The following is a 27,121-nucleotide window of genomic DNA, read 5'->3' as shown; positions in this document are numbered from 1 at the left end:
GATGAGGTAACTGAGGCACAGAGAAGTGAAGTGACTTGCCCAAAGTCACACTGCTAAGTGGTGGAGGCGGGATTAGAACTCACAACCTCTGACTCCCAAGCCCGGGCTCTTTCCACTCCACCACACTGCTTCTCAAATGTCAAATATAAAATTAGGGAACATGTGCAATAAGTAATAGGATGCCAAAGTGGAAGAGCTCCAAGGTTATGCACCCCAACATCTCCATATCATTAAAGACGTTGTATGGTCCTATACATGCTATCACAGCACCTCTGCAGGGTAAAGATGATTCAAACTTCATCACAGATGAGAAAAGAATCCTGAAGAGATAACATTTCAGTATTCTCAAGGCACCCCCCCCCAAAACATAGAGAGCTACCTAATACAACATTTACCTAACTGTCGAGGAAGTCATCCCAGTAGTCAATCAATCAATTTTACTTATTGAGCACTTCCTGTGTGTAGACACATTCCCTTCCCACAATGAGCTTAGAGTCTAGAGGGGGAGACAAGCATTAATACAAATGAATAAATAAAAATGCAAATAAAAATACTGACCTCAACATAACCATGATGAGCGTGAGATTTTAGGAGAATGGGTGAAAGTAGGATACCCAAACAGCTCCTATAAAGGGACTTAAAATTCGAACATTGAAATTGAGGAGTACAGAAGAAATGCTGTAAGCCCTTTCATAAGAAAGTATTGTCAAGCTCTTACTATGTGCCAGGCATTGTACTAAGCACTAGGGTAGATGCAAGCTAATCAGATTGGACACAGTCCATGTCCCCACATGGGGCTGGCTCGTAGTCTTAATCTCCTATTTACAGATGCGGTAACTGAGGCACAGAGAAGTGAAGTGACTTACCCAAGGTCACACAGCAGACAAGTGGCAGAGCCAGGATTAGAATCCAGGTCCCCTGACTCCCAGGCCTGTGCACTTATCTGCTAAGTCACGATGCTACAGAAAATACTGCATCTCAGCTAAAAAGTGGGAGCAATTGTAGCAATTGCAGGGTACACAGCAATCAAGAAAGGAATGGCTCTTTTTCAGCCAAAGTTTTGTATGAATCATGAGAAAAAGCAGCAGCAGCAGCAGCAGCAGCAAGCATTACACTACAAAACAACAACAGAAAAACATAACAATACAACGGAGGACACTTCGTGAGCTCATGGTAGTGTCAGGACTAGGGATCCCACCTTGGCCTCTTCAGCTACCAAGTCACAAATCCATGAATTTGACTGCCAGTGGAGTCTTCTTTGAGAACACTGTATAAGTATTCCACAGTAAATACTCTCTTATTTTGTGGTATTTTGGGTGGCATAAGTGGTTCCAAAGACCCAATCTCATTACAGTTGCTATTTGTTTGGTATACGGCTGGTGGCAGAGTCACGTATTGGATTTCCAAGTATAGCATGCAGAAAGAACGATGTCATGTAATGTCGTAACCTTAAAAATATACAGAATTGTTATCAGAAGCTTTCACACTTCTCTGTAGGACCAATGGAACAGAAACCAGGAAACAGTAACAGTAACGTCTTTAGCAGGACCTCCTCAAAATGGCTGCCACTTCCAGACCTCTGAATCAAGCAAAACCTCCTCACTATTGGTTTCAGAGCTCTCCATCACCTTGCCCCCTCCTACTTCACCTCCCTTCTCTCTTTCTACATCCCAGCCTGCACACTCCGTTCCTGTAGTGCTAACCTTCTCACTGTGCCTCATTCTCATCTGTCCCGCCGTTGACTCCTGCTCCACGTCCTACCTCTGGCCAGGAATGTCCTTCCTCCTCAAATCTGCCAAATTAGGACACTTCCCCTCTTCAAAGCCCTACTGAAGCCTCACCTCCTCCAGGAGGCCTTCTTAAGCTAAGCCCTCCTTTTTCCTCTGCCCCCCCCACACATCGCCCCGACTAACTCCCTTTGCTCTACCCCCCTCCTCGCCCCACAGCACTTGTGTATATATATATATATATACATATTTATAATTTTATTTATTTATATTAATGTGTATATATCTATAATTCTATTTATTTATATTGATGCTATTGATGCCTGTTTACTTGTTTTGATACCTGTCCTCCCCCCCACCCGCTTTTAGACTGTGAGCCCATTGTGGGCAGGAATTGTCTCCATTTTTTGTTGAATTGTACTTTCCAAGCGCCTAGTAGAGTGCTCTGTACACAGTAAGCGCTCAGTAAATACGATTGAATGACTGACCTCCCAAAGACAGCTGCCACTTCCAGACTTCTCAAAGATGGCTTCCACTTCAGACCTGAAATGATAATGAGGCATAAATCGGGGAGCTGAGCCGCCTAAAGTATTCAATAGAAGAGCAGCTCCCAAGGCTGCAGGATTTGGGGGTAGAGGAAGTTCTCAAATGACTGAAGCCAGCCCTATTATTGGGCTAATAGATTATGAAACAATCTGCCTGGAAGATTTGGGTGGAATACAGCCTGAAGAAGCCTGACATAGCAAGCAGCAGTGAGTAAAAAGAAATCCTGTAGCAATTCCCCTTTTGGGCTGAATAGTCATGAGGCCAAGCTTCATTGCATTTAATTTATTCATTAATTATGGAATTTTTTATGTATTTTATGCTAAGTACTGGGAACAATGCAAGGGTACAGCAGGTACCGTCCCCACGGGGCTTACAATCTGTCCTATGTCCGTTTTTCAGATGAGGAAACCAAAGCCCAAAGAAGCTGTGAGTTGCCCAAGGCCACCCTGTAGGTCATTGCTGGAGGTGGGGCTTGAACCCAGATCTCTAGGCTCCCAGTCTTCTTTCCACTAAGCCATAATCTTCAAGGATGATTCAGTCTCCGGGGAACAATTTATATTCTAGGGGGAATGAAGGAGAGCAATTTTTCTTAGCAGAGGCCCCCCAAATTCCCATCCATCCTGGGCCCTTCCTGCTCCCCAGATCCCCAGAGTGTCCAGGGCAAGTATAGTGTTCCTTTGGCGGTTAAGAGCACCAGAGCTCCAGGCCCAGCTTCAAGGTTAGAGTGGGCTCTGCTGGTCAACAAATTGAAATTGATCTTCACTGCCAGGAAATGTGAAGTGTGGCATATTACCTGTTGGAAAGAATTATGCAGTTGCTTGTTGTGGTAGTGGACAGTGAAAAACATTACAGAGGTTGAGCCCAATTTTATCTCTTCAAACCCAATGTCTTTCCATTCCCCTTTCCCAGTCCCCCTTTCAAAACATACTGCTGCTTGCATTCCAGCTGTGATACTATCAGCCTTGTATTCCAGCATTTTAAAAGCAGGGATTATAAATAAAGGGCATTTTCATCAGGGCCGAGGAAGTGTTTATGCTTCTCCCTGAGGGCATAGTGCTCAAGCTACACATATCTGAAAAATTGCTGCTCCCTGCAGGCAGTGTGAGCAGAGCCCCATCGTCCTCTTTCCTAGCTGTCTCCAGTTGCCTCATTATCTTTGGATTCTGGTTCTTTGAACCGTGTCACACAATGAACACAGGGACAGAGAGACACTTTATCCTGTCAGAGCCGGTGATTTGTGTTCGGCAATGCCCTAGGGCCAGTACTCTCTCGTCATATTTAACACTTGTTGAGCACTTCCCCGGCAGAGCGCACATGCTCTGTCTTGATGGTAGGCCAGCGGGGCTAGAGTTTGTTCCAAGTTGGTTAAAAGCACATTTGTCCCTCTCCGCTGGACTGCTTGTCAAGTGTGACGTGGCTTCTGGAGCTACGCAAAAGCCCGAAACTTAAACCTGTGTCTGCACTTTACCAAGGGGCTGGGAAAAAGAAAAATTCTCTTTCCCAGTATTTTCTCTTTTACATTCCCCCTCCTACCAAGAGAACCTTAAATGAAGGGGGGAAAAAAATCTTCATACCAGAGGCAAGTTTGCAATGAGAATCTCTGAATCTATTTTTGTCCAGTACCATCTGGACACAAATCAAGAATCTGATTTTTCCCACTACTTTCTCTTTTTTTCCCCTTTGTACTTTAGCTGACTCTGAGTTCACAGAGTAGAAAACCAAGTCTGGACCACAGAATCCAACTGAAACATAAAGAATTAACAGAAAGCAAATGTCACCCAGTTCCACAGATTGCTCCCTCACCTCCAGAGTGGGGTGCCAGGTCTAGCTTGGATCAGTGGAGTGCCTTAGATACATTGGGCAGCTGTGGAGCGGAGAGAGATGAGCATATTAACTACAATTCCCCCGATCACTAAGACAGGACCCCTGGAGTCTGACCTCTCTCGTACAGGGAAACTGGCTCCCTGTGATTCTCAATAACCTTCCTCTTCAGCCCTCCAGAATGTATCAGAAAGATGAGTTCAGAGATCTCTCATTGGAGAAAGCTAGTTCTCCAAATACCAAGTGCTTAGAACAGTGCTTTGCACATTGTAAGCGCTCAAGAAATACTATTGATTGATCAAATTCTGGGCCAGTAGAATTGCAGTTGATCAAAGAATTATAGTAATAAGTTTATTAAGTACTTATTATATGCCAAACACTGTGCAAATAGCTCGGGTAGCTGCAAGATAATCAGGCCAGACATTGTCCCTGTTCCACACAGGCCTCCCAATCATATAATATAATAATGTTGGTATTTGTTAAGTGCTTACTATGTGCAGAGCACTGTTCTAAGTGCTGAGGTTGACCCACGTGAGGCTCACAGTCTTCATCCCCATTTTCCAGATGAGGCAACTGAGGCACAGAGAAGTGACGTGACTTGTCCACAGTCACACAGCTGCCAAGTGGCAGAGCTGGGATTAGAAACCATGACCTCTGACTCCCAAGCCCGGGGTCTTTCCACTGAGCCACGCTGCTTCTCTAATATCATCACAAGCTCCCCTCCAGATTATAGGCTCCTCCTCCAGACTGTAAGGTACCGGCAGGCAGGGAATGTCTCTACCAACTCTATTGTATTGTACTCTCTTGAGTGCTTAGTACAGTCCTTTTCCCACAGTAATCATTCAGTAAATGCCATGGATTGATTGATTAATAATAATGATAATGTTGGTATTTGTTAAGCACTTACTATGTGCCCAGCACTGTTCTAAGCACTGGGGTAGACACAGGGGAATCAGGATGTCCCACGTGGGGCTCACAGTCTTAATCCCCATTTTACAGATGAGGCAACTGAGGCACAGAGAAGTTAAGTGACTTGCCCACAGTCACACAGCTGACAAGTGGCATAGCTGGGATTCGAACTCATGACCTCTGACTCCAAAGCCCAGGCTCTTTCCACTGAGCCACGCTGATTCTCTAATATCATCACAAGCTCCCCTCCAGATTATAGGCTCCTCCTCCAGACTGTAAGGTACCGGCAGGCAGGGAATGTCTCTACCAACTCTATTGTATTGTACTCTCTTGAGTGCTTAGTACAGTCCTTTTCCCACAGTAATCATTCAGTAAATGCCATGGATTGATTGATTAGAGTTTACTGAATGCCTTCTGAGTGCAGTACATTATATCAAGCCCTTAGAACAGAACAAAAGGATTAGAAAACATGATCCCTGTCTTCAAGCAACTTGGCAATCTAGTAGGACAGATACCTAAATTAACAGGTAGAGGGAGGAATGGATATTCAGTCAATTGAATCAATGATTTATTGAGCAATTACTGTGTGCAGAGCACTGTACTAAGCACTTGGAAGAGGGCAATACAACAGAGTTGGTAGATACATTTCCTTGCCCATGAGCTTGTGATCTAGAGGGGCAGACAGATATTAATATTAGAGAAGCAGCGTGGCTTAGTGGAAAGAGCCCAGACTTGGGAGTCAGAGGTCATGGGTTCTAATCCTGACTCCTCCACTTGTCAGCTCTGTGACTTTGGGCAAGTCACTTAACATCCCTGTGCCTCAGTTACCTCATCTGTAAAATGGGGGGTTAAGACTGTGAGCCCCACGTGGGACAACATGATTACCTTGTATCTACCCCAGTACTTAGAACAGTGCTTGGCACATAGTAAGCGCTTAACAAATGCCATCATCATCAGTATTATTATTATTATTATTTACAGGCATGTACAAAAGCGTTGTAGGGCTGAGGAGGGGCTGAAAACTAAGTGCCTAAAGAATTCAGATTCAAGCTCATAGATGCCACAAAAGGGAGAGGGAGCAGAGCAAAAGAATATTTAACTGGGGAAGAGAAGGAGATGTGATTTTAATAAGGCTTTGAAGGTGGGGAGACTAGTGTTCTGACATATTTGGAGGGGGAGGGAGTTCCAGGTCAGAGGGAGGATGTGGGAAAGGGGGTCGGTGGCAAAATAGATGAGACTGGGGACATATGAGAACAAAAGTCTTAAGGTTGCTGTGGTAGTTCAAGGACTTAGATGGCACAGAAGGGCGAGTTGACAATTGGGTATCCAACCCAATTTCCTTGTATCCACTCCACCACTTAGTACAATGCCTGTCACATAGAAAGCACTTAACAAATGCCATGTTGATGATGATGTTGAAGATGATGATGATGATGATGATGAATGAGAGACTTCTGGAGGAAGACAGCTTTGCCTAATGTAAAGAGCATAAGACCAGGAGTTGGCAGACCTGGGTTCTAGTCCCAGCTCTGCCTCTGTCCTGCTGTGAAATCTTGGGCAAGTCTCTTAACCACTCTGTTTTTTTATGGTATTTGTTAAGTGCTTACTATGTGCCGGGTGCTAATTCCAGTAACAATAATTCTGGTATTTGTTAAGCCCTTACTATGTGCCAGGCACTGTACTAAGCATTGGAGTGGATATAAGCAAATTAGGTTAGACACAGTCTCACATGGGGCTAACAGTCTCATTCCCCATTTTACAGATGAGGTAATTGAAGCCCAGATAACCTAAGTGATTTGCCCAAGGTACTACAGCAGATGTGTGGGGGAGCCGGGATTAGAACCCTTGACCTTCAGACTCCCACTTCAGAGAAGTGAAGTGACTTGCCCAAGGTCACATATCAGACAAGTGGTGGAGACGAGATTAGAAACCACGTCCTCTGACTCCCAAGCCCGTGCTCTTGCCTCTAGGTCATGCTGCTTCTCTATTTCATCCCATCGTACTCTCGCTACTAACAGTTGCATCCTTCTTGTTCTCCTTCTCTTACTCTTTGTCATTTGAATCTGCCTTCCACCTCTCCCTGACTCCCTATTGGATTGTACATTCCTAGAAGGCAGGAAGCATATCTTTTGCTCCCATTGTACTCTCACAGTTATTTAATACAAGGCTCTGCCCAGAGTAGGGACTGAATAATTCCCACTGACTGGTAAAGAGAGGGAGAGAAATCTAAGATCTTAGGTTCCTTACAAATTCTTCGAGCATTTCTGAAGTGACTGGAGGCCTGCGGGTTTGCTCTAATTGGCCTTAACTCTGTGTCAGGTGTTCAACAGGGCTGGGCCATGCCCCCATTTCCCTCTGCTGACTAAGTGTATCCCTGGCACACCTCTGAGTATAACCCAGACTCTGATCTTGGCAGCAGGCAGGGTTAAGGGCCCATCTCCCTTAGGCCACTGGAGTGTTGATTTTGATGGGGACAAGGAAGTTCCACCAGCTCATTATCTGACTGAACCACAAGCAAGTGGCCAGAGGCCAACTGGAAGCCTTGTTCCGATTCTGGAGGCCAGTGAGACAGATGTATCAAGTCAGGTTTATGAGGGAAGTTTTCCCAGACTGTGAAGTCCAAATTTCTGTCCGTGCTATTGTGACCTTCTTGTGGTTAGAGAGATGAAAAACAGACGAACTCAGCCTTGGACTGGAGCTGCACAGATAAGGACCAAGAACAGAACTAACGGGGTCCCGTCAGATGGTTTGTCCAATTTAGCAGAAAGATTTTGGCTTTGGGGAGAGTTGGGGAGGTTATGGTCTTTATGCGTCAGTTATAGGTGAAAAAACAACTGCTTTGTTTATGTGAATCTTGCCTTTCTCTGCATCTGAATGCCTCTGCTTGATGGCCTCTAGTTTTGCTAGGTCAATTAATCACTTAATCAGTGGTATTTTTTGAGCACTTACTATGTGCAGAACACTGTACATAGAGCTTGGGAAAGTACAATACAATACAAGTCATGATCTCTTCCCGCAAGAAGCTTATAGCCCAGGGAGGTGGGAGAGAGAGATAGTAAAGTGGATTAAGGATAGGGGAAATAGTAGAGAAGCAGCATGGCTCGGTGGAAAGAGACCGGGCTTGGGAGTCAGAGGTGTAGGGTTCTAATCCTGGCTCTGCCGCTTACCAGCTGTGTGACTGGGCAAGTTACTTAACTTCTCTATGCCTCAGTTATCTATAAAATGGGGATTAAAACTGTGAGCCCCACGTGGGACAACCTGATCACCTTATAACCCCCAGCGCTTAGAACAGTGCTTTGCACATAGTAAGCACTTAGCAAATACCACCATTTTTTAGTAGAGTGTAGGAATATTTACATAGACACTGTAGGGCTGGAGTGAGTTGATAGTGCTTAAGGGGTAAAAAGCCAAGTTCGTAGTCAATATAGAGGGGAGGATGAGAAGGAAAAATAAAGGGTTTAGCAATAATAATGTAATAATAATGTTGGTATTTGTTAAGTGCTTACTATGTGCCGACTACTGTTCTAAGCGCTGGGGTAGACATAGGAGAATCAGGTTGTCCCACGTGCGGCTCCCAGTCTTAATCCCCATTTTACAGATGAGGGAACTGAGGCACAGAGAAGTGAAGTGACTTGCCCACAGTCACACAGCCAACAAGTGGCAGAGCTGGGATTCGAACTCATGAGCCCTGACTCCAAAGCCCGTGCTCTTTCCACTGAGCCACGCTGCTTCTCAGGGAAGCAGTTTAGTTTGGAAGGCCTCTTGGAGGAGATGTGTCTTTGAGTCTTTTCTTGTACCACAAAAATATGCCCTGGGATTGTTGACATCCTGGGCCAAGCCACTGAGTCATTTCGGGGGAGGGTGGAGGTGACCACTCCATAGGAACAGCCGGGGATGAACATTCCCACAGTTTTCTGACTGGATTCTCAGACTTGCTCATCTCAGGGCCTTGACCAGACCTGAGAGTTTTTGGTCAGAGCTGAGAAGACCCAAACTGGTGTTTTTCTGACCTATTAACTCTCTGAGGCTTGTTATTCCCTCCCAATTGTCACCACCACTAAAATCCCTGGCTCTTTTTCATCCCTGGGTTAAAAATGAAAAGTTGGTATCTCTGGAGGAGAGTATGGACCAGTATAAAATTCTGTAATAAGATCAGTGCTGGGAATCCCAGCTGGGAGATTTTTGAAGGGGGTTTTTGTGGTGACACTTTAGACAAACCTCTTTCCTTTTCTTCATCTTTCCCAACTAGGTGCTTCCTCTCTCTCTTTGACAGTTGACTGTTCATTGGGCAGCCATTTTGTGTTTAACACCTCTCCCATTAAAATCCATGCTATTGCTTCTAAAGAAAAAATGCCCAGAAAGAATGAGTACAAAATTTACTCAGAGATGGTGCAGAGGAGGAAAATTACTGGATGTACGTTGCTTGTGTTCTGTTCTGGTTTCCATCCTAAAGGATGCAATGAAACTGATTTAAAAGAAGTAACTAGATACAGGAAATCTATACACATTGAAACCCCTCCACATGTTTCTCAGAATCTTTTGTTATTTTTAGGCTTAAGAATTAAGCTAAATGAGGTCAGGGTAATGTCTTCCTCTCTGTTCTTGCTCACCACCCCCAACCTCGATTTCTTTCTCTCTCACTTTTGTCTTCCTCTCTCTCTCTCTCACACTCTCTACCTCTGGGTCTCTGTTTCTGTCTCTCCTTCCCTTCTCCCTCCTCACCCTATTACTTTATCATTTCCTGCAGTTCTAGGGTTGTTGATCACACCGGCAACAGCAAAGTCCTTATTATAATTATTTGTATTTGTATTTGGTTTCTGTTAAGCCCTACATCCTAAGCACTGTTCTAAGCACTGGGGTAGAGACAAGTTAATCAGGTCAGAAATAATCCCTGCCCCACATGGAGCTCACAGTCTAAGTAGAAGGGAGAACAGTTCCCCATTTTATAGATGAGGAAACTAAGTTAAGTGACTTGACCAAGATTACACAGCAGGCAAGTAGTGAAGCTGGGATTAGAACCCAGGTTATCTGACTCGCAGGTGTTGGGCTCTTTCCACTTGGCCATGCTGCTCCTCACTGAAAGGTGAGAGGTGATAAATGAGACTATCTCCTTGTTCACCATTCTAGGGTTTTCCCCTGCCTGATTGGGCCTTTGAGAGGGAGTCTGATCTCTGAGTTTCTGGTACGCTTCGCAGGCAAATGACCCATGCTTTTAAGTATATATGACATCTCTGACCAAGTACTTGCTTGACTAAGCAAACAATATCCAATTAATTGCCTAACCACATATTTACATGGTTTAGTAAAAGACCCTATGAAGTTCCAGTTTAAGACTATACTTTTATAACTAGCTGTGAAGGATGAGTTGCTTTTTTGTTGTTTGCTCTTTGGAAAGAAAAAGAGGAAATTAAATATACACAGAGATGCTCGAACAACATCAAGGCTATCACACACACACACACACACACTCACACACACTCACACACACCAACAAAAGGCAGGAAATTCAAAGATGAGGTACAACACTCCATTCTTCATTTCAGCTGCAGTAGTCACAATGACAGCTGTAACGACAGCAGGAACATTATATAGGCACAGCGTTTGAAATTATATTTACCTAAGGGAAGTGGGAAGGGTCGTCTCTCCTTTTTCTGTTAGAAAGGATTAAAGATTGAATCAGCAGAGTTTCTTAAAAACATTTAACTAGTTTAGAAAATATTTGCTGGTTCTCCGTTTACTTGCAATATGTAAATTAAAAGACTCATTTAGCATCAAGCTTTGTAGAGATTGATTTCGTAAGTGAATCCGCTAGAATCCCTGTTGATTTCCCTGTGATTGTGTCAAAATAAGTCCATAATTATTGCACCCAATCTTGTAGAAATAGGCTGTACAGATGGGCTGTGGAAACAGTAAGAGGAAACAAAGACATTCAGGAGCAGGAAGATAAAACTGTCCCTTTTACTAACTTAACAACCAAAGGAAGCTGTGAGCGAGGTGATGACCTCTGCAATTCTCTGCTCATCCGTTCTTTGCCAGATTTGTCACGGCCTTTCTGGATTTGGACTGCCACCTGCTGCTGATTAAATCATTCCCTATTCATTGATCTTGACATGGCTGGGGCCTCCTGGAAACCCCTGCCACCAGCAGCTTCCATTTCCAAGTCCCAATAGGTGATGAAAGGGGGCCCGAAGGCAGACCCAGCACACCTGGCATGAGGACAAAACTCAAGATGACTGAAGCCCAAATGGGAACAACGTGATGGGTCAGGCTTTGTCCCAAGGCAGGCCGGGTCCTCAGTGAAACCAGGGGGCAAGGAACATGGGGTCCAGGACAGGTGTTTCTGTTCACTTTCATACCCATGGAATTCACAGTTAGGAGCAGCATCTTAGATCGTGAAGGACATTTCAGTTCGGCTTTCTATCAACCAATCAGTGATAATTATCGAGTGCTTACTGTGTGCTGAGCACTGGGAAAGTGTGATATAAAAGACTTGGTAGACGTGATCTCTGAAGGAGCCTATAGTCTATGGTGGGGAAACAGACAGTAAGATAAATTAAGGAAAGGAGGAATAGGAGAGAATAAGGATATTTACATAAATACTGTGGAGCTGGGCTGAGTATAAGGGGTACAGTTTCAAGAGGGATAATGTCTATAGTCAAAGAATACTGGTAGCAGCTATGAGTAGCAGAAGCACGCGAGAAGCAGCGTGGCGCAGTGGAAAGAGCACGGGCTTTGGAGTCAGGGCTCATGAGTTCGAATCCCAGCTCTGCCACTTGTCAGCTGTGTGACTGTGGGCAAGTCACTTAACTTCTCTGTGCCTCAGTTCCCTCATCTGTAAAATGGGGATTAAGACTGTGAGCCCCACGTGGGACAACCTGATTCCCCTGTGTCTACCCCAGCGCTTAGAACAGTGCTCTGCACATAGTAAGCGCTTAACAAATACCAACATTATTAGCAGCGTGCCTTAGTGGAAAGAGCATGGGCTTGGGAGTCAGAGGACGTGGGTTCTAATTCTGGCTCCGCCACTTGACTGCTGTGTGACCTTGGGCAAGCCATCTAATTTCTCTGTGTCTCAGTTACCTCATCTGTAAAATGGGGATTAAGAAAGGGAGCCTCACAAGGGACAACCTGATTACACTGTATCTACCCCAGTGCTCAGAACAGTGCTTGGCACATATGATTAGACTGTAAGCCCGTCAAACGGCAGGGACTGTTTCTATCTGTTGCCGACTTGTCCAAGTGCTTAGTACAGTGCTCTGCACATAGTAAGTGCTCAATAAATACTATTGAATGAATAGTAAGCACTTAACAAATATCATAATTATAATTATTATTATTACCTAGGGCAATTATCATAACCATGACTATTATTAGGAAGATCTGGTTATCAACTTTGTTATACTGTACTCTCCCAAGGGCTTAGAACAGTCTCTGCACACAGTAAGTACCCCGATAAATGCAACTGATTGATCTTGTACAGGCTGTCTGGGACCTGGAAAGTTCAGGATACCAAGAGATGGGCAAAAAACATAAAGACAGGTCCTAGTCTGGGACAAAACTACTGGTGCAGCCAAGATCTTGATCTTCATTTGCAAACAATGTAGAAGAAAGTGATAGTCACAGGTGGTCATATTTGCATGCATGGATAATGCTCTCATAAATATTACTACTTGTGTTATCTTCAGATATGAAGAACACACACACACACACACACACACACACTGCCCCTAGAATGTAAGCTCACTGTGGGCAGGGAAGATGTCTATGAATTCTGTTATATTGTACTCTCCCGAGGGCTTATAACAGTGTTCTATACCCAGGAAGCACTCAATAAAAATGATTGACTGATCGATGGGAGAGAGGAGACTCTGTCTATAGAGGTGGAAAGCACTAAACACTAAGACCTCATCCCCTAGCGGAGCTATGATGTTCTTTCCCCTCGTCATTCTCTGCAAAGAAGGCCATTCCCAGAATACTGTGCTGTCTCTCCCCAGAGATGGGCACCTGTCATATCTGTGTACTATGCCAGGGTGTGGGAGCGATAAATATGGTAAATAAGGGTTATTCTCTCCCCAGGCTTCCTCTTCTTTTGTTTCTCTTCCTGTTGCCTCCTCTCACAGAATCTGCAGAGTGAAACTCCCACAGGTACTCACTTTAGCTGCAGCAGAAGCTACTGCTCTGCCATCTTGCAGCGGCCTTCTCAATCACGCAGCTCAGATCCAGGAATCGACCAAAGTTGCTAGGTGCTTTTTGCCCCTCTGATTCACTCTTGAAGGTTTTATTTTGTGTCAGCAAACTACCCGAAAAAACTCTACCACATAATTTTGGTTTCAATATCTTTAATCCTCTGAGTTCAGGAGTAGTTTACAAGCATTGTGTCCTCATGAGAGTTTCTTGAGAAGGAAAATGGAGAGGTGATTGAAGGTTTGAAGCTCAAACTTTTGCCCAGATGTCCTGTATCTTCTCAGGTTACCATTTTGGTTTCTGAAATATGGTTAAGCTTTTCACTGTGGATGCAGAATTAAAGTGAATCTGGTTTAAATGACAAGAAACTGTCAGGGTTTAGGTCATTTTACTCTATTATAGTCTACCAACTGCTTAATACTATGCTCTGTATATAGCAAGCACTTCATAAATACCACTGATTGATGGATAGCGTTCGATTTACATGGACTCAGGAGAGTCTCTTGTGAGGTGCGGGACTCAGGGTAACCAACTTGTTAGGGGCCTCATTTGAGGGTAGAGAGTGAGGTGGAGGAGTTGGGGGGCAGGGGAGGAGTTTAAAGAGTGAAAGTTCAACCCTTAAATCTCTCTCTCAACCAAACTCCTCTGCCACCTCCTTGCCTGGCTTTTCCTGTCAGGGCCCCCAGCAGCCCTTGAGGCCTCCACCCTTCCTAGAGAGCAAGACCTGAGCAGCTGCCACAACGTGAGGCGGCAAGGAGACTGGGAGTGGTTGGCTGAAACTCCAGTGACTCAGACACATCACTGCTCCTAGCCTACTTCGGCGACGGCTCGGAGTGTTAGGAATTGGGCTCACCGGGAAGGGTGGAAGCCCCTTGGGCCCTCTACCTTGGAGATGGCTCTGCATCGTTTCAGTTTTTCTGAGCCGGCAAAGGACATAAATTCTAATCCCTGCTTCGCCACTTGTCCGCTATGTGGCCTTGGACAAGTCACTTCTTTAAGCCTCAGTTACTTCATCTGCAAAATGGAGATTGAGACTGGGAGCTGGACCAGGACTGTGTCCAATCTGATTTTCTTGTACCCACCCCAGAGTTTGGTACAGCGTCTGGCACATAGTGAGCACTTAACAATTACCGTCATGGTCTTCGTCTTATCAACTAGGTGCAGGATATCCCAGGCTGGATACAGATAGCTTCAAGACCTGTGTGTGTAGAGAAATGGAGACAAGAGGAAGAGCAAAAACTCAAGTGAAGCATCGCTAAGTGAAGCCCAAATTTTAGAAGTCCAGTTTTGTTATTTATTGTTCCCAATGTTAATGGACTTGTAAGATCAATGGGGTTTTTTGAAACTAATTAAACCAACACTTCATCATCTTGTATGAGCACCAGTGAGCTTGGTCTTTAAAATAGAAAGGATTGCTGATCTAATAATAGAAAGGATTTCTGGGGACTCACAGAGTTGTGTCCTCTAGGGGAAGGGTAATGGTGGTGGGGATAGTGGGGATGTGGGAGAGGTCTGCTCTCCTTGAGGACTTCACTTTGGGCAAAAGATCCATGACCAGGACTTTATCTGGATTTGCTCAGGGTCCTCACTTGGTTTTGGTTAGGCTGCTGCCTAGAGACAAGTCAGTTTTGAAAAGACTAAAAGGGAAATGAAATAGGAACCCATTTAATACACAAAATCTGAATTCATGCCCTCTGATTGCACCCTGATTCTCACGTCCTTGGGCTTGGAAGTGGAGAGTGACCTCCCCAGAGATCTGCTGCTGCTTTGGGTGGGACCTGTCTCTTTGATACTCCTGTACTAGCCGAGTCACTTAGTACAGTGCTTAGCACTCAGTAGGTGCTCAATAGAGACCATTGATTGATATTGATTGATTGACTGAGAGAACATGGGCACTGAGGTGTGTATCATCCCTTGGAGGGCATTCAGAGAAGGCACTCCCTTTCTTCTTTAGATTTCCCATTTTCATTTTTGATCATTTGGCTCCAAAGTATCCAAATTCTTCCTGTGGCCAAAGAGCTCTTGGACAGGTCCCAGTCAGTGATTGACTCCCATCTGGAGCATCCTGTCATTCCAACTCAGGACATCCCAGCTATGGTGGACTGTCCAAAGACACTAGAAGAGAGGCTGGCCCCATCCTCACTTCCCACCAGAGCTTGGCAGGGTTGATAGGCTCCAGGCTTTAGGAAGCTGACTCATTCAGTTTCTCTCACAGGCCTGAGCTAGCCAGTGAGTGAGGCTTGGGGAGTGGGAGTTTTACATTGAAATCATCTTTGAGCACAAAGAAGCACTCACTTTTTCCTCAGCAGGGAAAACCCCTGAGAATAAATGGGGAATCACCTCTTGGTGTGGTGACAGACTGCTATGATCAGATCAATCCAAGAAAGCAGATATTTCAGGCCAGCAGCCATGGTGATTGCTTGGAAATGTAAAAACCTTTACAAAAAGTTGATGATGGCAATGACGATGATGATGATGATGATGATGATGATGATGATGACAATGATGGTGCTGTTGCAGTGGATGATCATCAGTATCATAATCATCATCATCATCATCAACAACAAATAGAACAGTATTCATTGAGCACTTCCTTTGAGCAGATCATACTGGGCACTGAGGGGAATAACAGAAGAAGAAGGATGAATCTAAAAAAGAAATCACAAAACACAGAAAGAAAAGATTTATTTAGATTAAAAATGCAAGGGTTAATTGATATCACAAACTCCTCCCCCAACTAGTTTTGAATGTAAACTCCTTGTGGGAAGGGGACTTGTTCTTCTCCAAGCACTTAGCATAGCGCTCTGCCCTCAGTCTTGTCTTATGCCAAACTCTATTCTCCCTTTCTCATCTGTCTCTTGCTTTTCCACTTTTTCTCAAGAAGTTTAGTGCTCTGCACTCAAACTTGTCTTATGCTTTTAAGTTGTTTCCGACCCACAGAGACTCTATGGACCCATAATAATAATGATGGTATTTGTTAAGAGCTTACTGTGTGCCAAGCACTGTTCTAAGTGGACATGTCCCCCAGAATGCACCACGTCCATCTGCAATTGTTTAGGTACTTTATCCATAGAGTTTTCTTGGTAAAAATATGGAAATAGTTTACCACTGCCTTCTTCTGCACTCAGTAGGCATTAAAAATACAATTGATTGATGAAACTTAAGGATACTGATAGAAATAGAAACAAGATTTCAAAGCAATACATAAATCCTGGGAGAGCTGGAAGCTTAATTTGGGTCTCTGAGAGAGCTCTGAAGGAGAAGAAGAACTCCAATTGGTAAAAAAGAGGTGGAAGGGGCATAGAGAAGCAGCGTGAGTTAGCAGAAAGAGCACGGGCTTGGGAATCAGAGGTCATGGGTTCTAATCCCAGCTCTGCAACTTGTCAGCTGTGTGACTTTGAGCAAGTCACTTAACTTCTCTGTACCTCAGTGACCTCATCTGTAAAATGGAGATGAAGACTGTGAGCCTCACATGGGACAATCTGATTACCTTGTATCCACCCCAGCGCTTAGAACAATGTTTGGCACATAGTAAACACTTAACAAATACCACAATTATTATTATTATTATTATTATTCGAAGCTCCTCCCTCTAGACTTGTGGACAGGTAATATGTCTACCAATTCTGTTGCACTGTGCTCTTGCAAGAGCTTAGAACAGTGCTTTGCACACACAATAAGTGCGTGCTAACTGAATACCATTGATTGATTAATTGATTTACTGATCTGAGGAGGAGCATTTGAGCATGCAGTGGCTCAGTGGCAATAAAATTGTGAAAGGGAATGGTTGGCAGGTTTGCCTAAACAGAGTAGAGAGCATGAGCTGGAGTGTGATAGAAGATTAAGGGAATATAATGAGTCAGATGAAGGAGAACCACTGAAAGTCATGGTTAAGAGTTTTGATCTGATGCATGTGACAACAGAAAGCCACTGTAAGCTTTTGAGGAGGGCAGTTAAGATGGTCAGATGGACAGTTAAAGATTATTTGTTCTGCCCACAGGTAAATAGACAACAGCGAGAAGAGACTGAAATGGAGGTGGAGGCTTTGGCCGTAACATGTGGAAATTGGTTGTAGGAGTGGAGAGGATTGATTGGTTGATTGGTGACTGCCCTTAAAGTCATAACCTTTGTTTGAATGGTCCAACCTCATCTTTAAGGCACTTCCACTTTCCCTGGATGCGTGCCACCTGATACTTCACTTGTATAGTGCAAATCAAGCAATCAATCAATTCTATTGATTGAGTGCTTACTGTGTGAAAAGCACTGCACTAAACACTTGGGAGTTTACAATTGATAGTCACGTTCCCTGCACACAAGGAGCTTACAGTCCAGAGGGGGAGCTGCAAATACACCCTTATTTATCAGATATGTAGAATTTCCTTCTCACAAAGTAGAGTCAGTATGTGGAATATCACTGCTATAATGAGAACAGCTGGCAAGCACACACACACACACACACACACACACACACACACACACACACCATAAACACACATCCCCTTTCTACTCTTCTTCAACTCTGATCCTTGGGCATTTCAACTTCCAAGTTGATGATTCCTCCAATATTTTAACCAACCATATCCTGTTCCTGGGTACTGACCTCCTACTTCACTCTGCCTCAGTTATCCATCAGTATGGACAAGCAATGGATCTAATAATCTCAAAATACCTCACCATCTCTAATTTACCAACTCTGATTTACCACTTTCTGACCACAGCTTTCTAGCCAGCTTCCTTAACCCGACCCTTCCCCTGCAAATGTGACCCTCACCACTACTATAACCTCCAATCTCTGGACCCACTCCCTTTTATACCAGGCTCTCATAGATCTTCTATATTCCCTGTGCACTCTTCCCTCCCTTGATGTGAAAATGCAAATTCTTAACACAGCTCTCTCCACCAATGTCCACTTTCTTGTTCTCCTTTCCCTTTGTCATTCTGAGAGAAGCAGCATGGCTTAGTGGAAAGAGCATGGGCTTGGAGTCAACTGTCGTGGGTTCTAATCCTGACTCTGTCACTTGTCAGCTATGTGCCTTGGGCAAGTCACTTAACTTATCTGTGCCTGAGTTACCTCATCTGTAAAATGGGAATTAAGACTGTGAGCCCCACATGGGACAACCTGATTACCTTGTATCCCTCCCTTCGGCTCTTAGAACAATGCTTGGCACATAGTAAATGCTTAACAAATACCATCATCATCATCATCATCATCATTCTTACAGTTCCCCCCCAACCCTGGGACACAGTGAAAATAAGCAGTGAAAATCCAGGAACCAGCCCCACATCTGTCATTACAGGCTCACTCTATTCTACTATACCTGACAACATTTTGATTCTTCCCTCATCAAATTCTATACCTACATCCCCCATTTACTCTTCCAAACTTCCCTTGAAACCCCATTGTCTCCACTCCTTCCATCATTTATCCCATTGATCTTGCCAGATACTTGGCTGGCAAAATTGAAACCATCAGGAGAGAACTTTCTGGAATTTTTCCAACATTTCCTTCCCTCTCTTCAGAACAGAAAGAATCAATTGCAATCATAAACTTCAAACAGTACGATTAAAGGTTAAACAAATCCAAGCAGCATTAAAGTAAGTAGCTAAAATAATCCATTCAATCATGTTTATTGAGTGCTTACTATGTGCACAGCATTGTGCTTAGAGGGGGCAGTCCTCAGGCTCCTCCTTTACAGGTTATAATCAATCAGCCAATCAATAGACTTTACTAAGGATATTGGAGAGTATAATAGGGTTACTAGACATGATCCCTGCCCTCAAGGAATTTCCAATCTAGTAGGAGAAACAGACACTAGAGTAAATTACAGTTAGGGGGAAATAAAAGAGTTTATGGATTTGTACCTAAGTGCTACAGAGTGGGGACGAAGGAGCGAGCACTCAAGGGCTTAGGTGATGTGGAAATACTGAAGTGGCAGTAGGGTGATTATAAGAGGGAGAGATGATAAATGAATCAGGGAAAGCTTCCTGGAGGAGGTATGATTTCAGAAGGGCCTGGAAGGGGAGAGCAGTGGTCTGCCAGATATATTGGAAGAGGGAAATTCCAGGCCAAAGGGAGAGCATGAGTATGAGGTAAGTAGTGAGAGGGAAGAGAACAAGGCACTTCTTTGTGCCTCAGCTTCCCTATCTGTAAATTGGAGATTCCTGTTCTCTCTGTCTTAGACTGTGAACCCCATGTGAAGTAGGAGCTGTGTGGCCTTGTGTTATACTGCACTGTATCTGTCCCAGTGCTTAGCACAATGCCTAGTACATAGTATGTGCTTAAAATATACCATAATTATTATTACTAGTTGATATCATAGTGAGTAGGTTAGCTTCCGTGAGGAGCCAAGTGAGTGCAGTGAGAGACGAATGAGGATAAGTAGGGGGAAGAGAGCTAATTGGGTGTCTTAAAGCCAGTGGTCAAAAGTATCTGCTTAATGAGAAGAGGAATAGGTGACTATTGGAGGAGGAGTTGGGAGGTGTGCTCAAAATGATGTTTTAGAAAAATGATCCAAAAAGAAGAGTGAAGTTTGGATGAAGAGGGGAGAAATTGGAGGCAGGGAGGAGATTTGTGCTGTATGACACCAACACTGCTTGCCATTAAAACCTCTGCAGTCTCTCTAATGCTCTAGATGTTGGGAATTCAGGCTTGACTGCAGGGAGCAGGCAGGAAGTGGCCCTAGCCATTGGCTTTCTCCTTTCAGATGTAAGACCACCCCATCTAATGGAAATTTTAGCCAAACAGCTCTCCATACCTTGTTCCTTTCTGATGCTCCATACAGAAATGCTTGCAGAAACCTGAGGCAATACTTTATCCCATTCAAAACATCAGAGCTGACTGGCACTAAGATAGCAGCAGTCAACCAATGATATTAAAATATATCCTCCTGCCAAGCACAACATGCAAAGTAAACTTAGAGCTGAACTCCTAGGACATTGAAAACAAATGCAGATGGACAGACATAACACCCACGGGCCATGCCTGCATGAGGTAAAACCAACAAAAGTTTTTGAAAAATCTCATGTCTTGGTGCTTTTTTAATAGCACCAAAGTGTCCTGCTTCATCTAAAGGGATTGAAAAACAGCAAACACTGCCAAAATCGATAAGAATCAGTCAGGATTTGGTTGTAACCACTGGGCTTGTCCTGTGAAGATTTGGTTTTTGAATCAGGAGGCAGTATACTTCTGGATGTCTCTCCTGTTTAACTGGAAGATTGAGGCATTAATTGGTGTTTCTAATAAACGCTTTCAGTTCTTCCTTCCCTCTTTAAAGGAAAATGGAGCCAAATGTGAAATCTGGTCCTTTTGCCATTTTACACTCAGCTTATGATCATTTTGTGTCACTCCATATCTCTGTTTCTCAGAATGGAATCTGTGGGTAACTGGAATCAAGCATAGTTAGTACAGAACCTCAACAACAAGTTAAAACGAGAGAAATTTATCCTGGTAATTTTAAAGAGCTTCGAATACACTCAATTCTTTCTCTAGGCATGTTTCCACTGAACATTTGGGCTAGAAGTTTATTAGGAAATTAGGGAGCGATTAAGCAGTTACACAAGCTTGTTAGGATGGGGGGTTGTTACAGTGTCAGAGAAACAGTTTGGACATCTGTGTTTGTGCACGTTAGATGTACACACAACAGCGGACATTTAGAAAGTACCACAGCGTGCTATACCCATGTTATAGAAGAACTGTGTGTATTCTTGCATGAACATTTCTAAGACACAGAGCAGTGACCTTTTCAGTCTTGCCCTTCCTTGCTCGGTCTCTCACTTCTAGTCCTTCCTTCCCAAGCATGGACAATACTCCAAAGCATGAGCACAAGAGAGGAGGAAGTAGATTAAGGAAATGATCCAAAGCTGGGGGTCAGAAATGTGAGACTGACAGAAGGATAGGGGCATGGGAGGGCGAGGAAATGAGATAATGGTGGAGTGGGCAGTATTTAAGATGTTGATTTGAGCATCAGGAGAGGGGAGGCTCAGTAGGTAGGGAGTCCTAATTTTTTTTAAAATGGTATTTGTTAAGTGCTTACTAAGTGCTAGGCACAGTACTAAGTGCTGGGGCAGATAAACAATAATTGGGCTGGACTCAGTCGCTGTCCCACATGGGGGCTCGCAGTCTTAATCTCCATTTTCCAGATGAGGTAACTGAGGAAAAGAAAAGTGAATTGACTTGTCCAAGGTCACACAGCAGTCAAGTGGTGGAGCCAGAATTAGAACCCAAATCCTTTTGACCTCCAGGCCCATTCTCTATCAATTAGGCAAAACTCCTTCTCTAATGGGATAATCTCCCCTTACTAGTTCCTTGCAGGCAGGGTTCTTGTCTACCAACTATATCATTCTCTCCCAAACAGTAAGCCCTCAATAAATACCTTTGATTGATTGATGGCCTGGGATCAGTAATAATTATAATATTAATTATGGCATTGGTTAAGTGTTTTCTATGTACCAGGCACAATAATACTGGAGGGGGTCGAGGAAATGGGGTTTTCTGTGCAGGGAGAGGACTGTTTTGTGTGGGGGCATTTGTTGGGGAGAGAAAGCTGTGGTCAGAGATTAGAATTTTACTGTTAGTGAGGTTTGAAATGGAGCAATGACTGGTGATGATGAGATCCAGAGTGTTCCCAAGCTGATGAGATGGAGTGGAACAGGAGATTGGCAGAGTTCAGGAGTAGAGAAAGATTTTGGCTGGGGGAGTCCATAGGGACATTGAAATCCCTGAGGATAAATATAGGGGGCAGGGGAATGGTGCAAAGCAATGTTGGGGGGTGAAGAGCTGGACGACTCTTTCCTTTTCTCAGAATGTGGGAAGAGGACACTTACTCAGGAGAGAGCAGCAGGGAAGACAAGTTGTCATTAATTTAATTAGTGAGATGTTTGGGATAAGGGAGGGAGGCTAGGGATGAGTGAAGAAACACAAACCCTGGCCCTCCCATGATTTTAGTCATCCTTTGAATGTTGGCAGAGGTGCTTTCATTAGGGGAGTATTAGACAGTATTTCTTGCCCATGAAGATATTTTCAGGCCCTAGCTCGAGTCCTTCCCTTTATTCCACTGACTTCCCTATCTCAGACCATCTTTTTTAGGAAGAAGATTATCTAGAGATGAATGGAAGAACAGTTCCTACCTCTTTAGAATCCCTAGAAATATTTCTCAGTCTACAGCCTAAGTTCCAAATGGGGAATGGACTAGTTCTCATATTTCCACATCAAACCAAACTCCTTACCACTGCTTACAAGCATCTTCCAGCTACTCTCCCTTATATATTGTCTCTACCTGCTACTTCCCAGCTTGTAATCTTCACTTCACTTTGCTTCAAGCACATCTTCTTACTGAACACTGCTTTTGACTTTTCTACCCCCAGCTCCTTACTCATGCTGTCCCCATAGCCTGGAAGTCCCAAATCCTGCAGGACATAGCCTGTCCAATTTTCAAAGCCCCCCTAAGATTCCACCTTTTCCTGGAAGCCTTTCCTTATTAATTCCCAATGCTCCATGCTACATCAATATAATCCCTTTAGCATTTATTAATGTATACTCACTGAAGGTATATATTCATATACATACATGTATAAAATTGTATATATAAAATGTACACATATATATTTACAAGATTATTTCACTTTGCATGCCAGTAATTTTTATTTATGGTATTTGTTAAGCTCTTACTATGTGCTAGGCACTATAGTAAGTGCTGGGGTGGGTGGGGAGGGGGTGGATACAAGCTAATCAGTCGGACACATTCCCTGTCCCACAAGGGGCTCACAATCTTAATCCCCATTTTGCAGATGAGGTAACTGAGGCACAGATATATTAATAAATTTAGATCTAAATAAGTACAAGAATGTACAATTGAATGGAAGTGTAAATTCTACTATTTAAGCTCCCCACCTTGACTGAAAGCTCCAGGAAGCTTGGTGGGAAGAGAACTTGTCTACCAATTCTATTTTATTGTACTCTCCTAAACATTTAGTCCAGTGCTCTGCATATGGTAAACAATAAATACCATTGATGGCTTGATTTTTAGCTCTTTCATCCCAACATAATTATATTCATGTCCTTCCTGCACCCACCATTTACAAATACTCTTCTGTCCACCTGCTTCCTCCTTTAGACTGAAACCCTTTGAAGGTGGGGAATTTATGCTCTCCCTCTCTTGTACTCTCCTAATTACTCTGCACTCATAATCAGTGAATCAACTAGAAGGTGCTTGATACATAATAGTAGTGACATTTATTGATTTGAATGCTCACTGAAAACAGTCCAACTAACTACATGCTTGGGCAGACTGACTGATTAATTTGGTGGCTATCTTTTCTAACCTGGCATCAGGAAAAAGGTTTGGCTCATTTTAAGGCTCAGAGAATTAGTACAAGGAGAGGAGAAGTTGAGAAATGATTTGAACTTATAGTAACTCCATTGTGGAGGTGATTGAAAAAGACTTTGGTTGACTGCAAACTCCTTGTTATACTGTAAGCTCCTTGGTTAGCAACTGCATTGTTCTCTCTCAATCACTTAGTACAGTGTTTTGCACAAAGTAAGTGTTCAGCAAATACTATTGATTGACTGTGTTTCCTACAATCATTTACTCTATTGTGGGGGCCCTGAGGCTGTTGGAGGAAACAATGAACTACTTGTGATTTTGTGCTGACTGAATGTAAATAAAATCTATTCCTCAATGCTATATGATGAATGAATGAATAGTACATATTCATAGAATTCATTCATATGAATTCATATTCATAGAATGAATGAATAGTACATATCCGTGATGTACTAAATACAGTGCTCAAGCACTTAATACAGTGTTCTGCACATAACAAATGCTCAAAAATTACCACTGATTGATTGAACTATCATTGATTAATTTCCCAAGCCTGACTGAGCAAGTGACTGAACTTTGAATGGCTTAGTTGACCCTGCCTTTGAAGTGAGTTTCAGCAGAGAGCCTGGGATTCCAGAGAAAATGTCTCCTGCCCGTAACTCCTTAAATGGAAATTTAAAAAATTCTTCACTGAGTGTAATAACCTTCACAGTATTTTCCTAAAGTGCCACAAATTTCATTTCTCTGTGAAGAAATATTTAATTTGAATAACTACTGATCACTAAGAATGATTTCCCAAGAAACTGTAAATGGCACCCAAAGGGAAAATAATATTTTATAATGCAGTTGTGTTGAGAGCAGTAGAAGGCATATACAAATCTCATCTTTATCCTGTCGTGCTGTTGATTAAGTTGGTCACTTGTACCATTGAGTAAAACGATGACTCTAGTAATAAAATGTTTCCCAAGTGCTTGTTTTTGACTGTTACTGGAAGTTTTCCATTTCCATTCTGCATAAACTATATTCTCAGTTGATATTTGATGCTGCCAATCAGCTTTTATTTTCTAAGTGCATTCCCACCATGAATCTATTTTTACTCTTTTTTAAAGTAGATTATTGAAGTTTCCTATGCAGAAATTAGCATTTTTCCCACAGTTAAACATTTAGAAAAAGCTTTCAAAACATTTTCTTCAGCTTTTTTGCATGTCAAAGACAGGTTGCCTGTCCTTGTTTGTTCAGTTAATTTCAAATGTGCCTGTTACCCAGTTTCCTTGGAGTATGAGTACAGATAGAAAAGCAATATTAAATGAAAGAAACTCTATAACATGAAAGCTTTAAATCCATGTAGAGAGGAGGAAACGAGGGGGATTTATTGAAATAAGGTTGAGTCAAACTCAGAGAGGATTAGGGAAATGGGTTCCTAATGGGAAATCTCTTCCTGCCTCAGTTTCCCTGAAAAATAACTCTGGGAAGTAGGAGTGGGAGGATGCTGTCTACAGCATCATGATCCCACATGTGATTGGAGCTATGTCTATATGGAAATCAGTTCCACACTATAACATATATTTGATATAATAACATATAATGAGTAAAAATCAAATAGAAATCTTGGAATCAAGTAGAACGCAAATGCAGGCTCCGAAGCAGGGATCAATCAATCAATCAATCAATGGTATTTATTGAGCACCTTCTGTGTGCAGAGTACTGTACTAAGTGCTTGGGAAAACACAATATAATGGAGTTCATAGACAAATTCCCTACCGACAACAAGCAGCCTGCAAGCAGCATGGCTCAATGGAAAGAGCAGGGGCTTGGGAGTCAGAGGTCATGGGTTCTAATCCCAACTCCGTCGCTTGTCAGCCTTGTGACTTTGGACAAGTCACTTGACTTTCTCTGTGCCTCAGATTCCTCATCTGTAAAATGGGGATTAAGACTGTGAGCCCCACGTGGGACAACCTGATTACCTTGCATCACCCCCAGCACTTAGAAACAGTGCTTGGCACATAGTAAGCGCTTAACAAATACCATCATCATCATCAACGAGTTTACAGTCGAGAGATGTAATTTCATCAGTGGAATCAGCATTTTAAAACTGCAATATTTCTAGAAGTTTCTAGGTATTATTTTGGACCGCATTAAGACATCCTTTTTACCCTCTACTAGCCATCCATTTTGATATAGGCTCAAATCACACCATGACCTTTAGCAGCTAATTTTTAGTTTTAGTTTTTCTTGACTGGATAGGGTTGGTTGTGTGGTTTTTCTAAAATTATTGTTATATGTTGCTGGTACAAATAAATTCTCCAGCAGATTAAGTTTTTCAACAAATTTCAACTCTGAGGGAAGATTGCTTCAAACAATATCTCCAGATTAGCTGTCTAGATGGAGCGCCTTTTTGCCTTGCTGCTTTGCATGAATGGGCTTGACCAAGACCTGAGATATGGCATACAAACCAAGGAAGTATGTGTTGATTTATGGACAGCATCTGGAAGAGCCATATGATAAAGAGGTAACTGTGAGTTTGGGGGTGAAGATGACTTGGCCAATAGGAAGCTGTGGATAGGAGACTCTTCCCAAGGCCTGGTGGATTTATTAGTTCCCTAAGCAGCTCAGCTTGGAGAGCTCGTCACAGTCCAGCCGTGTTCTGTGCTCCTTTTTCAAATCAGATTTCCAGGTTTTTTCTGCTGAGGAAGATTAGCTTCTAGAAAATATATGTACACTGGATTTTCTCGGTAGGTCAGGGAGGAGAATTCTGGAGAATTTTCTATGGCTACAGTAGATGCCTGTAGGCCAAGAAACACTACATAGCATTGAGGATGGAAGGTCAGGAACTACCTGATGGTAGAGGAAAGGATGACAGTAAAGCCCAGAAAAAGGACTGGCTTACTTGGGTACACACAATTCTGGATAAAATGTGAGTGAAGGAATAATTTGCTGTTTTTATCTGATGGTTGTTTCTGATTTTGTTTAATATTTTAGTCTGTTTTTTGTTCCTGAGTGTCTGTCCTCCCTATCTTTAGATTGTGAGCCTGGTGTGGGACCAGGACTGAATCTGATTTATTCATGATATTCTTCCCGCTGCTTAGTACAGTGCTTTGTTGAATACTGAAGAGTGTTTATTGATTATTGAGGGGGAAATGACCACTGGATTTAAGAAGATGGCAAATCCCTGAATTATATAGAAATTCCACTAATCTTCTTTTGTTTGTTATTATGGTAAAGCAAATAGTAACTGAAAGAAGGTTAGTGGAGTTTATTCAAACCCTTTAACAGTTCTGTGGCAAGGAAAAAATGTGAGAATTACTGCCCTGATTGAAGAAGACCTTCTAAAGATGTTGCCCACAATCATCATGTCTGGGCTGCACAACCTCGCAGTGCCACCCCCTCCACCTGTCCTTCGGACCCCATTCCCACTCATCTTATAAAAACTATCGCCCCTTCCCTCCTCCCCTCCTTAATTTCTATTTTTAGCCACTTACTCTCCAATGGTTTCTTCCCCTCTGCCTTCAAATATGCCCATGTCTCCCCCATCCTAAAAAATCCCTTTCTCGACCCCACTTCGCCTTCCAGTTATCGTCCTATCTCCCTCCTACCTTTCCTTTCCAAACTCCT

At 43.1% G+C, this 27,121-nt stretch overlaps 1 long non-coding RNA gene across 3 annotated transcripts in view; it reads right to left on the bottom strand.

Moving 5' to 3' along the window:
• Positions 1–13,325: 13,325 nt before the first annotated feature.
• Positions 13,326–27,121, bottom strand: part of LOC103170765 — a 71,478-nt gene continuing 57,682 nt past the window's right edge. Inside the window, exons 2-4 of one of the 3 annotated variants that reach the window (XR_003760826.2) lie at positions 15,483–15,835; positions 14,319–14,385; positions 13,326–13,510 (exon numbers count right to left, since the gene is read on the bottom strand). This is a non-coding gene — a long non-coding RNA (uncharacterized LOC103170765). The remainder of the gene's footprint in view (positions 13,511–14,318; positions 14,386–15,482; positions 15,836–27,121) is intronic. The other 2 variants (XR_003760822.2, XR_003760825.2) reach the window with 2 other exon arrangements.

This window comes from Ornithorhynchus anatinus, chromosome 7 (genome assembly GCF_004115215.2).
Source record: "Ornithorhynchus anatinus isolate Pmale09 chromosome 7, mOrnAna1.pri.v4, whole genome shotgun sequence".
NCBI lineage: Eukaryota > Metazoa > Chordata > Mammalia > Monotremata > Ornithorhynchidae > Ornithorhynchus > Ornithorhynchus anatinus.
The sequence above is the reverse complement of the archived record's forward strand: the minus strand, read 5'-3'. Positions and strand labels throughout refer to the sequence as shown.